Source organism: Scyliorhinus torazame, chromosome 7 (assembly GCF_047496885.1).
Source record: "Scyliorhinus torazame isolate Kashiwa2021f chromosome 7, sScyTor2.1, whole genome shotgun sequence".
In the NCBI taxonomy this organism is placed as follows: domain Eukaryota; kingdom Metazoa; phylum Chordata; class Chondrichthyes; order Carcharhiniformes; family Scyliorhinidae; genus Scyliorhinus; species Scyliorhinus torazame.
The window spans coordinates 305,047,351-305,062,906 of NC_092713.1; the positions used below are offsets into that span (position 1 = coordinate 305,047,351).

The following is a 15,556-nucleotide window of genomic DNA, read 5'->3' on the forward strand; positions in this document are numbered from 1 at the left end:
ATGCACTGCCAGCAGAGGTGGTGGAGTCAGAGTCATTGGGGACATTTAAAAAGAAAAATATATATTTCTTCTCCTTTTTCACGTTTTCACCCAAATTTACACCCACCAACAATTAACAAATATGTCAATCCCCATATCAATAACAACGATCCCATCCTCCCACCAAACCCCAAACATTCGCCCGCATGTTCACATAAACAAATGAAAAAAGAATCCGGAATCACCCATAGCCACCATTAACACACACCGCCCCTCCAACTAATATTTGATGTTATCCAGTTCTTGAAAGTGCATAATGAATAATGCCCATGAATTGTAGAACCCCTCCATCCTTTCCCTCAGTTCAAACTTAACCTTCTCAAGGGCCAAGAATTCCAACAGGGCCCCCCGCCAGGCCAGGGCACAGGGTGGAGAGGTTGCTCTCCAACCCATCAGGATCTGCCTTCGGGTGATCAATGAGGCGAAGGCTACAACATCTGCCTCCGCACCCGTTTCCAACCCTGGCTGGTCCGACACCCACATATATGGCCTCCTGGGGCCCCGGGTCCAGTTTCACGTGCACCACTTTAGAAATTACCTTAAAAACCTCCTTCCAGTAATCGTCTAGCTTTGGACAGGACCAGAACATATGAAAGTGATTAGTGCCCCCCCCCCCCCCCCCCCCCCCCCCCCCCCCCCCCACAACGTTCACACACATCTACTCCTTCAAAGAATCGGCTCATCCTTGCCCTCATGGGGTGTGCTCTGTATACCACCTTCATCTGTATCAGCCCCAACCTCGCGCACGAGGTGGAGGCATTCACTATCTGGAGCACCTCACACCAGAACCCCCCCCCCCCCCCCTCCATATCCTCTCCCAACTCTTCCTCCCACTCTACTTTGATCCTTCCAGTAGTGCCTTCTCCTCTTCCAAAATAGCTCCGTAAACCGCTGACACTACCCCCTTCTCCACTCCCCCTGTCGTCAGCGCCTCCTCCAGCAATGTGGAGGCTGGCTTCTCTGGGAAGTTCGGTATCTCCTTTCTGGCAAAATCTCGAACCTGCATGTATCTAAACATTTCCCCTTGCCCCAGCCCATACTTCGCTTCCAGCTCCTTCAATCCTGCAAACCGACCCCTAAGAAACAAATCTTTCAGTGTCTTTATCCCCTTCTCCTCCCATTTCCCCAAATTTCCATCCCACCTCACTGGCTCAAATCTGTGGTTCCCTCGAATCGGCATTTCCCTTGACCCTGCCCCCAACCCGAAGTGTTGGCGAAACTGCCTCCAAATTCTCAATGAAGCTATTAATACCGGACTCCCTGAGTATTTCCCTGGGGCTATCTGGAGCAACGCTGTTGCTAGTGCTTTCAATCCCGACCCCCTGCATAAACTCTCCTCCATTCTGACCCGCTGGGAATCAAACCCTCTTACTCAGCTCAGCACCTTCTCCACATTTGCTGCCTAGTAGTAATGCATCCAGTTTGGAAGACCCAAACCCCCTGCCTGCCTTCCCCTCTGTAGTAGCACCTTTCTAACTCTGGCCACCTTCCCTCCCCATATGAATGACGTAATCCTTCCCTCAATCTCTCTGAAAAATTCCGTTGGCAGGAAAATCAGCAGGCATTGAAAAATAACCGAAATCGCAGCAAACCTTCATTTTAACCGCCTGTACCCGACCCGCCAGTGACAGAGGGAGACCATCCCACCTTGCCAGATCAGCTTTCACTCTCCCCACCAAACTAGAAATGTTGTAGTCATTGGGGACATTTAAGCTACTCTTGGACAGCACATGGACAACAGCAAATTGAAGGGGTGTAGGTTAGGTTGATCTTAGATTAGGATAAATGGTCGGCACGCTAAATTTGTGGGCTGAAGGGCCTGTACTGTGCTATTGTGTTCTAAGGCGGGTGCAAAGTTTCCGGTCCATTAAGAGTTCCGTGGGAGCTACCCCAGTCACCTCGTGGAGTGGTCCTATATGAAAACAAAAAACGAGTCAATCTCGTGTCCATAGACCCGGAAGACTGCTTTTTTAGGCCCCGTTTGAATGTCTGCACTGCGCGCTCCGCCACCCATTGGAAGCCGGGTGGTATGGAGCGGTGCGGATATGGCGTAGGCGTTTATCTTCATGAACCTCGCAAACTCCTCACTTGTAAAAGGAGTGCCGTTGTCCGTGACGAGCACCTCAGAGAGACCATGCGTACTGAAAGACAAATGCATCTTCTCAATTGTTGCACAGGACGTTGTGCCTACCATCTTATGCACCTCTAGCCATTTAGAGTGGGCATCGATTAATAGAAGGAACATGGGTCCTTGAAAAGGGCCGGCAAAATCCACATGCAAGCGTTCGCAAGGCTGCCCTGGCCATTCCCAGTGATGTAGGGGCGCGGCTGGCGGAAGCTTCTGATGCTCATGGCAAATGGAGCAGTTTTGGGCCACCTTCTCAATGTCGGTGTCGAGGCCTGGCCACCAGATGTAACTCCGGGCCAACATTTTCATTTTGGTCACACCCGGATGCCCATTGTGCAAGTCCTGTAGTATCAGGTCCTGTCCTTTTTCGGGACGACTACACACGTCCCCCACAAGAGAATACCATCTTCCACGCTAAATTCTGACAGCTTGGAGGAAAATGCCCGCAACTCGCCTGGCAGCTGTCTATGTTGCCCACCATACAGGACTATGTGCCGAACCTTTGACATGACTGGCTCCGTCTGGGTCCACTCACGGATCTGGATCTGTGATGCCGTGACAGGCAAGGAGCCCATAAAATTTAGGGTTGCAACCACCTCACCTGTCGTGGGGGTCGACATGGAGCCGGTCGACAAAGGCAATCGGCTCAGTGCAGCTGCATTCGCTATCTGGGTCCCTGGTTTATGCTCCAGAGAATACTCATAGGCAGCGAGCAACAAAGCCCAGCGCTGGATCCGTGTGGATGCATCACAGCTGATGAGCAAAGGCTTTCCAGGATCGTAGTGTGTTAGTAACCCCGACGATGACACTTGCTGTTTTATCCGCTGGAAAGCGGTTTCTTGCGGCTGACCCCAAACCCAGGTGTGATTCTTCTTTCGCAGAAGCTGCAACGGGGCCAGCGTAGTTGCCAGATTGGGGAGGAACTTCCCGTAATAATTTACGAGGCCGAGAAAAGAACGAAGATGCGAAGTTGTCAGTCGGGCGTGGGCCTGTTGAATTGCGCGCACCTTCTCTGCGATGGGGTGCAAACCTTCGCGGTCCACCCGATAACCCAGGAAGACCACTTCCTTCGCCTGAAAGACGCACTTTGTATGACGTAAACAGCCTCCAGCCTCTGAGAAGTGTCTAAGGACAGCCTCCCAATTTTTCAAATGTTCCTGCTCCGAAGTCCCTGCAATCAAAACGTCGTCTAAGTAGACAGCAACACGCGGTCAACCTCTCAAGATGCCCTCCATGACGCGTTGAAAGATAGCGCAGGCAGAGGATACCCCAAAGGGCAACTGTGTATATTCATACAGGCCCCTGTGTGTATTAATAGTTACATATGGCCGGGAGGCAGAGTCCAGCTCCAACTGTAGGTAGGTGTGACTCGTATCTAATTTTGTGACTGAGAGTCCGCCTGCAAGTTTCGCGTAGAGATCTTTTATGCGGGGCATTGGATATCAGTCGAGCCGGGAAGCCGTATTCACTAAGTTTATAGTCGCCGCACAATCGAACTGTCATCTGGCTTCATTACGGGTACAATTGGCGCTGCCCAGTCAACGAAATGGACGGGCCTGATAATACTCAAGGACTCCAAACAAGTGAGCTCCCCTTCTACCTTCTTGAGCAAGGCACCGGGCACGCCCGGAAATAGCGCGGCATGGCTCCTGGTTTGACCTGGATATGGGCTGCGGCCCCTTTTATCTTCCCCAAACCGAGCTGGAATACACCTGGGTACCGTCCTAGTACCTCCGTCAACCCTCCAGAACCTGTTTGAGGGATGTGCTGCCATTGCAGCCGCAAATGGCACAACCAGTCCTGACCCAACAAGCTGGGCCCGTGGCCGCGCACCACGTTAAGTGGGAAACGCCCCTCCTGGCATCCATAAACAACAGGGGTCATCTTAGTTCCTGCAATGTCCAATGGTTCCCCCGTGTCGGTGGCCAACCTGGCCTGTGTATCATTTAATGTGAGGGTCTGTATTCTCTGCTTGAAGTGGTCGAATATCCTCTGGGCGATCACGGAGACCGCTGCGCCAGTGTCCAACTCCATCTCAAGCGGGTGACCATTGACACGTATTGTCACCTTAATGGGGGCCACAGGGGAAGCTGCCACACAATGCAGCTGTCGGAAGTCGTCCTCCATCTCCACGTCGTCTGGAATAGTCTTGGCAGGTTCATCCAAATGGATGAACAGCCCCTGTGCTGGCCCCAGTTTCCGTCAGAACGACGGCGCTTGTGGCGCCCCCAGGACCGGCGTCCGCGACGGGATCGGTGTCCAAAAGTCAGACACTGATATGGCTCCTCATCCATCGGTTCCGGAGAAGGCTCCCTTCGGGGAGGAACATCCGGCGGCCACTGGCGTTGATCCGGACGCCGTCCCGCCCAAGGTACGGCGGGGGGCAGGGTGACGCTTTTGAACGGAAGGGGTTGCGCCCCAAGACGTGCACCTCCATTCCCTGTAGCTCCTGCACTCCCCGTTCAGAGCCCTTTCAGGACAATGCTATCTGAATGGCCTGTTAAAGTCAATGTTGGCTCGGCTAACACCTTTTTCTGGGTGGCCGCATTGTTAATACCGCAAACCAAACGGTCACGTAACATTTCTGACAGTCCCACCATAGTCACAGTACTCTGCAATCCTACGTAGCCTGGATAGAAACTCTGCAAGGGATTCTCCTGGGGTCCTCTCAGCGGTATTAAATCGGTAACGCTGGACTATCGTGGATGGCGTTGAGTTAAAATGCTGCCCCACTAAGGTCACAAGTTCATCAAACGTCTTGGTGTCCGGCGCAGCTGGGTACGTAAGGCTCCTAATCACCCCAAACGTATGCGGGCCGCAGGTGGGTGAGCAAAATGACCACCTGGCTCTCGTTTTCGGTGATGTTGTTTGCCCGGAAATAGTAACGCATTTGTTGTGTGTACTGGTTCCAACTTTTCAGCGCAGTATCAAAGCTCACACTCTCTAAGGATTGTGGGATTGCCATTAGTCCCCAGCCAGTGGTAAACAGGCAGGTTATAACAATTTGCTTTTTTCTTCATTTATAGAATGTGGGCATTGCTGGCAAGGCCAGCATTTATTGTCCTCGAGTGGCATTGTAAGCCACTTCAGAGGGTGGCTAAGAGTTACCACATTGCTGTGAGTCTTGGGATTCGTATGTCGGCCAGATCAGGGAAACGTGGCAGATTTCCTTCCCTAAAGGGGAAATTGTTTTTCCAGCAATTGAATTTAAATTCCACAAGCTGTTATGGCGGAATTAGAGCATTCGCCTGGGCCTCTGGACTACTAGTCCATGATATTGCCATTATTGCAGTGCGGAACTTTCTAATTCCTTGCCCTTTCCTATTCTCCTGTATGTTGTACATCTGTTACCAATTGCATCAAGAACCTTTCCAGCTTTCTGCCATCTGTTCCTGAAGTTACAGACCTATGCCGGGTCTTAGCCCCAGAGGTGTCAACGACAGCAGTGGGTGAAAGGAGGGAAGGAAGTGGCCATGATTCTTGCTCTGGATCATTATTCAATAAGTCCTGCTGGAAAGTGACTGATTGCATGTGTCAGCTGATGATGGGGCCAGCTTAGACTTGAATTTCCGCATGCACTGAGCCCTTGAAGAGGCTTAGGGGAGATTTATTAGACAACGGGTGAGTAATAAAAACAGAAAATGCTGGAAGCACTTAACAGGTCAGGCAACACCTGTGGAGAGAATAATGTTTTGGGTTGAGGACTTTTCGTCAGAACTAGGTGTGGGACTACAGTTATGTGCAAGATTAGAGAAGCTGTTTTCCTTTGAGCGTAGAAGATTAGTGGTGTTCACAGTAACCAAAGAACACAGATCTAAGAACTGGCGAATTTTATTTTAGACTGAGGTATGATCCTGATAGCACTGCCTGAATCTGTTTCTACCACCCTTTCAATTGCAAATTGCCAAAAGGAATTGGATAAAATTTGCAGGATTGCAGGGAAAGAGAAAGTGAATAGGACTAGTTGGATATTTCTTTAAAAGTGCCAGCACAGTGGGCAGCATGGTGGCGCAGTGGTTAGCACTGCTGCCTCAGAGTGCAGAGGTTCCAGGTTTGATCCCGGCCCCGGGTATCTGGCTGTGTGGAGTTTGCACATTCTCCCCGTGTTTGCATGGGTTTCACCCCCACAACCCAAAGAGCAGGGTAGGTGGATTAGCCATGCTAAATTGCCCCTTACTTGGAAAGACTGAATTGGGTACTCTAAAAAAAATTTTTAAAAGTGCCAGCATAGGAATCATGGGCTAAGCAATCTCCTTCTGGGATGTAACAGTCTTTGATCTGGGTGTGGTACTGGAGGGATGGTGATGTCTTTGGAACCTTGCCTCAACATGCATCGGTATGTTGGAGATTGTGGTGATCAGTTCCTGCTGGGATTTTCCAATTCCTGTATTTTTTTATTCTTTCATGGGATGTGGATATCACTGGCAAGGCCAGCCTCTGTTGCCCCTTTCCAATTACCCTCAAATAGAATGTCTTGCTATGCCATTTCACAAGGCTATTAGGAGTCAGCCAAATTGCTGTTACTCATATAGACCAGACCAGGTAAAGATTACAGATTTCCTTCCCTAAAGGACATGAGCAATTTTTATGACAATCAATGATAGTTTTGGGTCACCAGTACCTTTTTTATATTCTGGATTTTTTTTTAAATTACTAAATTGAAGTTTTATCATAGAATTTACAGTGCAGAAGGAGGCCATTCGGCCCATCAAGTCCACCAGCTGTCATGGTGGTATTTGAACCCATGTCCCCAGAGCATTAATCTGATCTCTGGGTGACTAGTTCAGTAATATTACCACTATACCGCCATCTTCCCAATGGAAAAGATGAGACCATCGGATATGTGTAGTATATCTTCAGTTAAAGTGCTGTTGAAAGTTTTGGAGTTCAAGGTTTGAGAAGGAATCTAAGTTTGCTATATGGTGTGTCAGTTTTGTATTTGATTTATTACTGTCACATGTATTAGTATACAGTGAAAAGTATTGTTTCTTGTATGTTATACAGACAACACATACCGTACATACAGTAGGAAGGAGAAACTGCAGAATGTAATGTTGCAGTCATAGCTAGGGTGTAGAGAAAAGATCAACTTAATACGAGGTAGGTCCATTTAAATGTCTGATGGCAGCAGGGAAGAAGCTGTTGTATCTTTTGCCAAGGGCTCAAATGTGCTATCGCTACACGATCAGCAAGTGGCGTGGAAGAGTGTTTAACCAACAGTTCAAGGAAAATTAAAATCTGGTCTAATACAGAATTAGCTCATTTAAGCTGGAATAGTAATGGGAGCTCCATGGGTGACCCTGAGGTTAAGGGAAATGAATACTAGTCCATGTTCCTGATTCTATTGGCTGTTAATGCCATCAATTTACATCCACCTGACAAACACAAGTACAGTCAAGAATCTGTTATCTGTTGCTTGGCTCAAGTGGTGTTGATCAGCTGGTGAAGGTAACCGAAGGATGCGGACTCCCTGAAACCATGCTGTAGCTTGAATATGGGCGGTGGAGGTTGAATGTTTTTGAGGCAAAGATAGGTAGATTTTTGAACAGTAAGGGTTATGGTGAGTGGGCGGGTAAGTGGAGCTGAGTCCACAAAAAGATTTACCATGATCTTATTGATTGGAGGAGCAGGCTCAAAGGGCCAGGTGGCCTACTTCTGCTCCTAGTTCTTATGTTCTTATGATTCCAGTTGATAATATTGGACAAGTCGGTTAACCAGGACAGTCTTGGCTTGATGGATCCTAATTTTATTTTGTCTAGAGACGTGGATGAACAGAACTGCCAATTAACTTGTAATAGTTCAGTTTCTGATCAGTGGTAATTCCCAGGATGTTGATAGAGTGCACTTCAGTGATGGTAATGCAATTGAATGTAATGAGGCAATGGTTAGACCCTCTTGTTGGAGATGGGCAGCACGGTAGATACATAGAAAATAGAGGCAGGAAGAGGCCTTTTGGCCCTTCAAGCCTGCTCTGCCATTTATCACAATCAAGGCTGATCATCCAACTCCATAGCCTAATCCTGCTTTCTCCCCATAACCTTTGATCTCATTCTCCCCAATTGCTATATCTAGTTGCCCTTTGAATATATTCAATGTTTTAGAATCAACTACTTCCTGTCATAATGAATTCCATAGGCTCACCACTCTTTGGGTGAAGAAATGTCTCCTCATCTCTGTCCAAAATGGTTTACCCTGAATCCTCAGACTGTGACCCCTGGTTCTGGACACACCCAGATTGGTAACATCATCCCTGCATCTACCCTGTCTAGTCCTGTTTGAATTTGATAAGTTTCTATGAGATTCCCCCTCATTCCTCAGAACGCTAATGAATACAATCCTAACCAACTCAATCTCTCCTTGTACAACAGTCCTGCCATCCCAGGAATCAGTCTGGTAAACCTCCTCCGCATGCCCTCTAGAGGCAGAACATCCTTCCTCAGACAAGGAGGCCAAAACTGCGCACACTATTCCAGGTGTGACCTCACCAAGGTTCTGTATAATTGCAGCAAGACATCCCTGCCCCTGTACTCAAAACCTCTTGCAATGAAGGCCAACATACCATTAGCCTTCTTTACCGCCTGCTGCACCTGCATGCTTACCAGCGACTGGTGCACAAGGACACCCAGGTCCCGCTGCACACTCCAATCTCCCAATTTACAACCATTCAGGTAGTAATCTGCCTTCCTGTTTTTGCTTCCAAAGTGAATAACCTCACACTTATCCAAATTATACTGCATCTGCCATTGATTTACCCACTTGCCCAACCTGTCCAAATCATGCTGGCGGATCCCTGCATCCTCATCACAATCCACCCTCCCACCCAATTTGGTATCATCTGCAAACTTTGAGATGTTACACTTTGGTCCCTCATCCAAATCATTTATATATATATATATTATATATATATATATATATATATATATATATATATATATATATATATATATATATATATATATATATATATTATATATATATTGTGAATAGCTGGGGTCCCAGCACAGATAAAGAACAAAAACAAAGAATAGTACAGCACAGGAACAGGCCCTTCGGCCCTCCAAGCCTGTGCCAACAATGCTGCCCATCTAAACTAAAATCTTCTACACTTCCTGGGTCCGTATCCTTCTATTCTCATCCTATTCATGTATTTGTCAAGGTGCCCCTTAAATGTCATTAACGTCCCTGCTTCCTCCTCCGGCAGCGAGTTCCAGGCAGCCACTATTCTCTGTGTAAAAAAACTTGCCTCGTACATCTCCTCTAAACCTTGCCCCTCGCACCTTAAACCTATGACCCCTAGTAATTGACCCCTCTACCCTGGGAAAAAGCCTCTGACTATCCACTCTGTCTATGCCCCATATAATTTTGTAGACCTCTATAAGGTCACCCCTCAACCTCTGTCGTTCCAGTGAGAACAAACCGAGTTTATTCAACCGCTCCTCATCGCTAATGCAGATCCCTGTGGCACCCCACTAGTTTCTGCCTGCCAATTTGAAAAGGACCCATTAATTCCTCCTCTTTGTTTCCTCTTTGCCAACCAGTTTTCTATCCACCTCAATACACTTCCCCCAATCCCATGCGCTTTAATTTTGCACAATAGTCTGTTATGCGGGACTTTATCAAACTCCTTCTGAAAGTCCAAATATATCAAATCGACTGGCTCCCCCTTGTCAACTGTACTGGTTACATCTTCAAAGAATTTCAACAGATTTGTCAAGCATGATTTCCCCTTTATAAATCCATGCTGACTCTGACTGATCCTGCCACTGCTTTCTAAATGTTCTGCTATAAAGTCCTTGATAATGGATTCAAGAATTTTCCCCACTACCGGTGTTATGCTTACAGGTCTATAATTCCCTGCTTGCTCTCTACCTACATTTTTGAATATTGGAGTGACATGAGCTACCATCCAATCTGCAGGGACTGTTCCAGAGCCTATAGAATCCCGGAAGATGACCACCAATGCATCCATTATTTCCAGAGCCACCTCCTTAAGCACTCTGGGATGCAGATTCTCAGGCCTCTTGGATTTATCCGCCTTCAATCCCATCAATTTTCCCAGCACCATTTCTCTACTAATGTTGATCTCCCTCAGTTATTCCCTCTCACTAAACCTTTCATTCTCCAGCATTTCCGGTATCTGATTTGTGTCCTCTTTTGTGAAGACAGAACCAAAGTATGTATTCAGTTTCTCAGCCATTTCTTTGTCCCTTATTATGCATTCCCCAGTTTCTGTCTGTAGCGTGCCTACATTTCTCTTTACCGATCTACATTTCTCTTTACCAATCTGGCACAGTGGTCCGCACTGTTGCTTCACAACGGCAGGGTCCCAGGTTCGATTCTCGGCTTTGGTCACTCTGTGCGGAGTCTGCATGTTCTCCTTGTGTCTACGTGCGTTTGTTCCGGTTTCCTCCCACAAGTCCCAAAAGACGTGCTGTTGGGTGAATTGGACATTCTGAATTCTCACTCAGTATACCCGAACAGGCACCGGAATGTGGCGGCTAGGGGATTTTCACAGTGGCTTCATTGCAGTGTGAATGTAAGCCTACTTGTGACAATAAATATTATTATTATGATGTTCATTGTCGAGCACTTGAGCGGCACAAATGTTACTTGCCACGTGTCAGTTCAAACCTGGATATTGTTTAGGTCTTGCTGCATTGGGCACGGACTGCTTCAGATCTGGGGAGTCATGAATGGTGGTGAACATTGTGCAGTCATCTGTGAACATCCCCACTTCTGACCTTATGATGGAAGGGAGGTCTTTGATGGTTGAGCCTAGGACGCTACCCTGCGAAACTCCTGCTGTGATCCCCTGGAGCTGAGATGATTGACCTCCAACCACCAGAGTCATCTTTCTTTATTCAAGGTAAGACTCCAACCAGCAGAGGGTTTTCCCATTGACTCCAATTTTGCTAGAGCTCCTTGATGCCATACTTGGTCAAATGTTGCCTTGATATCAAGAAGTCACTCTCACCTCACCTCTGGCTTTTAGCACTTTGTTGTGCATGTTTGAACTAATAGGGTCAGGAGCCAAGTGACCCAGGCAGAACCCAAACTAAGCATCTGTGAGTATATATTGCTGAGTAAGTGCCGCTTGATGGGCTGTTCATCACTTTGCTGTTGATCAAGAGTCGACTGATGGGGTGGTAATTTTATACATTGCTGGGTAGATGCCAGTGTTGTAGCTGTACTGGAACAGCTTGGCTAGGGTCAGAGCATGTTCTGAAGCACAAGTCTTCATTACTATTGCCAGAATATTGTCAGGGCCTTTGCAGTATCCAGTGTTGTCAGCTGTTTCTGGATATCACATAGGGTGAATTGAATTGGCTGAAGACTGACTTCTCTGATGATGGGGACCTCCAGATGAGACCGAGATGGATCATCCATTCAGCACGTCTGGCACTTAGTGGATAGAGTTAAGAAATAGGAATGGATTGACTGCTTAGTGGGAGTTAATTATAGGCTCCTGTGAAGTGGCAGAATGTATAAATACAGAAGTTAGCAATGGCGGAGCAGTTAAAAATGGTGGATTTTAACACTCCTCCATTGGGATCAGCAGAAAGAAAGTGAATTTTTGTGATAGTTTACTGCAGCAATGTCCGAGAATCAACAAGGGGACGTGCCATATTAAACTTGATAAACAGTCTAACAATGTGTGAACGTTTATCCAATGGTGATCATCATTTTTAAAAATGTATTTTATTACAAACATGTATCAAAACAGGTCACAGCAAATAAACGCCCCTGGAAACATACTTCCCAGCAATCAATTATACATTCTGTACAGTTTCTCTCTTCCCCCCCCCCCTTCAAGGCGAATTTCACCCTCTCCAACTTCATAAACCCCGCCATATCGTTAATCCAGGATTCCACGCTTGGGGGCCTCACATCCTTCCACTGAAGAAGAATCCTCCGCCGGGCTACCAGGTGTACGCAAAGGCCAGAATACCGGCCTCTTTCGCCCCCTGCACTCCTGGCTCCTCTGCCACCCCAAATATTGCGAGCCCCCAGCCCGGCTTGACCCTGGAACCTACCACCCTCGACACCGTCCTCGCTGCACCCTTCCAAAATTCCTCCAGCGCTGGGCATGCCCAGAACATATGGATGTGATTCGGTGGGCTGCCCAAGCACCTAACACACCTGTCCTCGCCCCCAAAGAACCGGTTCATCCTTGTCCCGGTCATGTGTGCCCTGTGCAGCACCTTAAACTGCATGAGGCTGAGCCTCGCGCACGATGAGGAAGAGTTCACCCTCCCTAGGGCATCTGCCCACGTCCCTTCCTGGATCTCCTCTCCCAACTCCTCCTCCCACTTACCTTTCACCTCCACCACCAAGGCCGCCTCCTCCTCCTGCATCACCTGGTAAGTTTCCGAGATCTTCCCCACTCCCACCCACCCATCCGAGAGCACCCTGTCCTGTACTGTGCGTGGCAGCAGCCACGGGAATTCCACCACCTGCCGCCTGGCAAACGCCCTTACCTGTAAGTACCTGAAGGTGTTCCCCGGGGGGCTCGCGAACTTCCCGTCCACAAACAGGTCTCCCAACCTTCGTATCCCTGCACTGTGCCACCCCGAAAACCCTCCATCTGTTCTCCTTGGGACAAACCGGTGGTTCCCCCGTATTGGGGTCCACACTGAGGCCCCAACTTCCCCCCCAGTGCCTCCTCCACTGCCCCCAGATTTTGAGGGCAGCCGCCACTACCGGGCTCGTGGTATACCTCCTTGGAGGGAGCGGCAGCGGCGCCGTTGCCAGCGCCCCCAGACTCGTACCCACACAAGACGCCGTCTCCAACCTCTTCAATGCAGCCCCCTCCCCCTCCATCACCCACTTGCGCACCATCGTCGCATTGGCGGCCCAGTAGTACCCACAGAGGTTGGGCAATGCCAGCACCCCCATCTCTACTCCTTTCCAGGAACACCCTTCTCACCCTCTGAGTCCCTCGCGCCCACACAAACCCCATTATGCTCCCGTTGACCCACCTAAAATAGGCCTTCGGGATAAACACGGGGAGGCAGTGGAACAGGATCAAAAACCTTTGGAGCACCGTCATTTTGACTGACTGCACCCTACCCGCCAAGGGCAGCGGCAACGCCTCTTGAACTCCTCCTCCATTTGCTCCACCAGCCTTGCGAAATTAAGCCTATGCAGGGCCCCCCAGCTCCTGGTCACCTGGACGCCAAATACCTGAAGCTCCTCTCCGCCCTTTTTAGTGGGAGCTCGCCAATCCCCCTCTCCTGGCCCCCTGGGTGAACCGCAAACAGCTCGCTCTTCCCAATGTTGAGCTTGTACCCTGAGAAATTTCCTGAGGATCCTCATTACCTCCGGATCCGCCACATATAGCAGCAAGTCGTCCGCATACAGCGACGCACTATGCTCCTCCGCACCCCGCACCAACCCCCTCCAGTTCTATGACTCCCTCAGTGCCATAGCCAGGGGTTCAAGCGCCAGTGCGAAGAGCAGGGGGACGGACACCCCTGGCTCGTCCCTCGGTGCAACCGAAAGTACTCAGACCTCCTCCTGTTTGTGGCCACACTCGCCATCGGGACCTCATACAACAGCCTAACCCACCTGACAAACCCCTCCCCAAACCCAAACCTCTTCAGCACCTCTCACTGGTACCCCCCACTCTACCCTATCGAAGGCTTTCTCAGCATCCATCGCCACCACTATCTCCGCCTCCCCCTCCCTATCATGATAACGTTCAGAAGCCTCCGCACATTCGCGTTCAACTGCCTCCCCTTCACGAACACAGTCTGGTCTTCGTGGATGACCTGCGGCACACAAAAATCCTCAATCCTCGTGGCTCAGACCTTTGCCAGCACCTTGGCATCTACGTTTAGCAACGAAATCGGTCGTAAGACCCACACTGCAGGGGATCCTTGTCCCGCTTCAGGATCAAGGAGATCAGTGCCCGGGACAACGTCGGGGCAAAGCCCCCCCCCCCCCCTCCCTTGCCTCATTGAAGGTCCTAACTAGCAACGGACCCAACAGGTCCATATATTTTTTATAGAATTCGACCGGGAAACCGTCCGGGCCTGGTGCCTTCCCCGCCTGCATGCTCCCTGTCCCTTTGGTCAGCTCCTCCAGCCCAATCGTGGCTCCCAATCCCGCCACCAGTCCCTCCTCCACCTTCGGAAACCTCAATTGGTCCAGAAATCGGCCCATCCCTCCCTCCTCCAGTGGGGGCTCGGACCGATACAATTCCTCATAAAAGTCCCTGAAGACCCCATTGATGCCAACCCCACTCCACACCACACTCCCTCCCCTGCCCTTAACTCCCCCGATCTCCCTAGCTGCGTCCCGCTTCCGAAGCGGATGCGCCAGCGTCCGGCTTGCCTTTTCCCCATACTCATAAATTGCTCCCTGGGCCTTCCACCACTGCACCTCCGCCCTCCTGGTGGTCACCAGGTCAAATTCGGCCTGGAGGCTGCGCCTCTTCCTCAACAGTCCTTCCTCAGGCACCTCCGCATACCTCCTGTCTACCCTCACCAGCCTCTCCCTCTCCCTCCTCTCCTTGTGGGCCCTAATGGACATCAGCTCTCCCCTAACCACCGCCTTCAGCGCCTCCCATACCATCCCCACTCAGACCTCCCCGTTATCGTTGGCCTCCAGGTACCTCTCTATGCTTCCTCGGACCCGCTCACTCACCTCGTCCGCCAACAGCCCCACCTCCAAGCGCCACAACGGGCGCTGGTCCCTCTCCTCCCCCATCTCCAAGTCCACCCAATGCGGGGCGTTATCCGAAATGGCTATCGCCGAGTACTCTGTATCCTCTACTCTCGCTATCAGCGCCCTGCTCAAAATAAAAAAGTCGATCCGGGAATAAGCCTTATGGACATGAGAAGAATAAAAATTCCCTTGCCCCCGGCCTTGCAAATCTCCAAGGGTCCACCCCTCCCATCTGGTCCATAAACCCCCTCCACCTTAGCCGCCGCTGGCGTCCTAGACCGGGAGCGATCCAGTGCCGGATCCAACACCATCCTAGCTGCTTTACTCCCCCCATTGCACTTCCGCAAGCCAGCTGACTCCTGCTGACCCCAGCCACTCCCGCCTCTCCTTCGACTCTTCCCATTGTGTGACACACCCTCCTCTTCCATTCCCCATCCGCAGGCTCCCCACCTCCCCCTTCCATCCCAAGTGCGGGAAACAACCCTCGCTTCCACAGCCCCGCCCCCTCCAGTCTTCAGCGCGGGAAAAAGCCCGCGCTTTCCACCTACCCGGCCCCGCCACCTCTGACGCAGCTCTTTTTACCCAGCCCAGTCCCCTCACCCCCGACTCTGGCCTCCCCCTCCCCCGCAGAGCCCCATCTCACTGCCGGCTATCCACCCCTGTTCCATTTGCTTACCCCTTCCAAGAGCCCCCCCCCCCCCCCCGACCAACCCAACCAAA

General features: G+C 50.1%; 1 protein-coding gene across 2 annotated transcripts in view; it reads left to right on the top strand.

The window, feature by feature from the left end:
• The window catches only part of maml1 (mastermind-like transcriptional coactivator 1), a 114,090-nt gene that overhangs the window by 22,533 nt on the left and 76,001 nt on the right, over positions 1–15,556 (top strand). The window contains exon 1 of one of the 2 annotated variants that reach the window (XM_072512692.1): positions 10,944–11,033. The exons of the other annotated variant lie outside the window; for it this stretch is intronic. The gene's annotated coding sequence lies outside the window, so the exon portion shown is untranslated. Of the gene's footprint in view, positions 1–10,943; positions 11,034–15,556 lie in introns of those variants that run through there. 2 annotated transcript variants of the gene reach the window in all.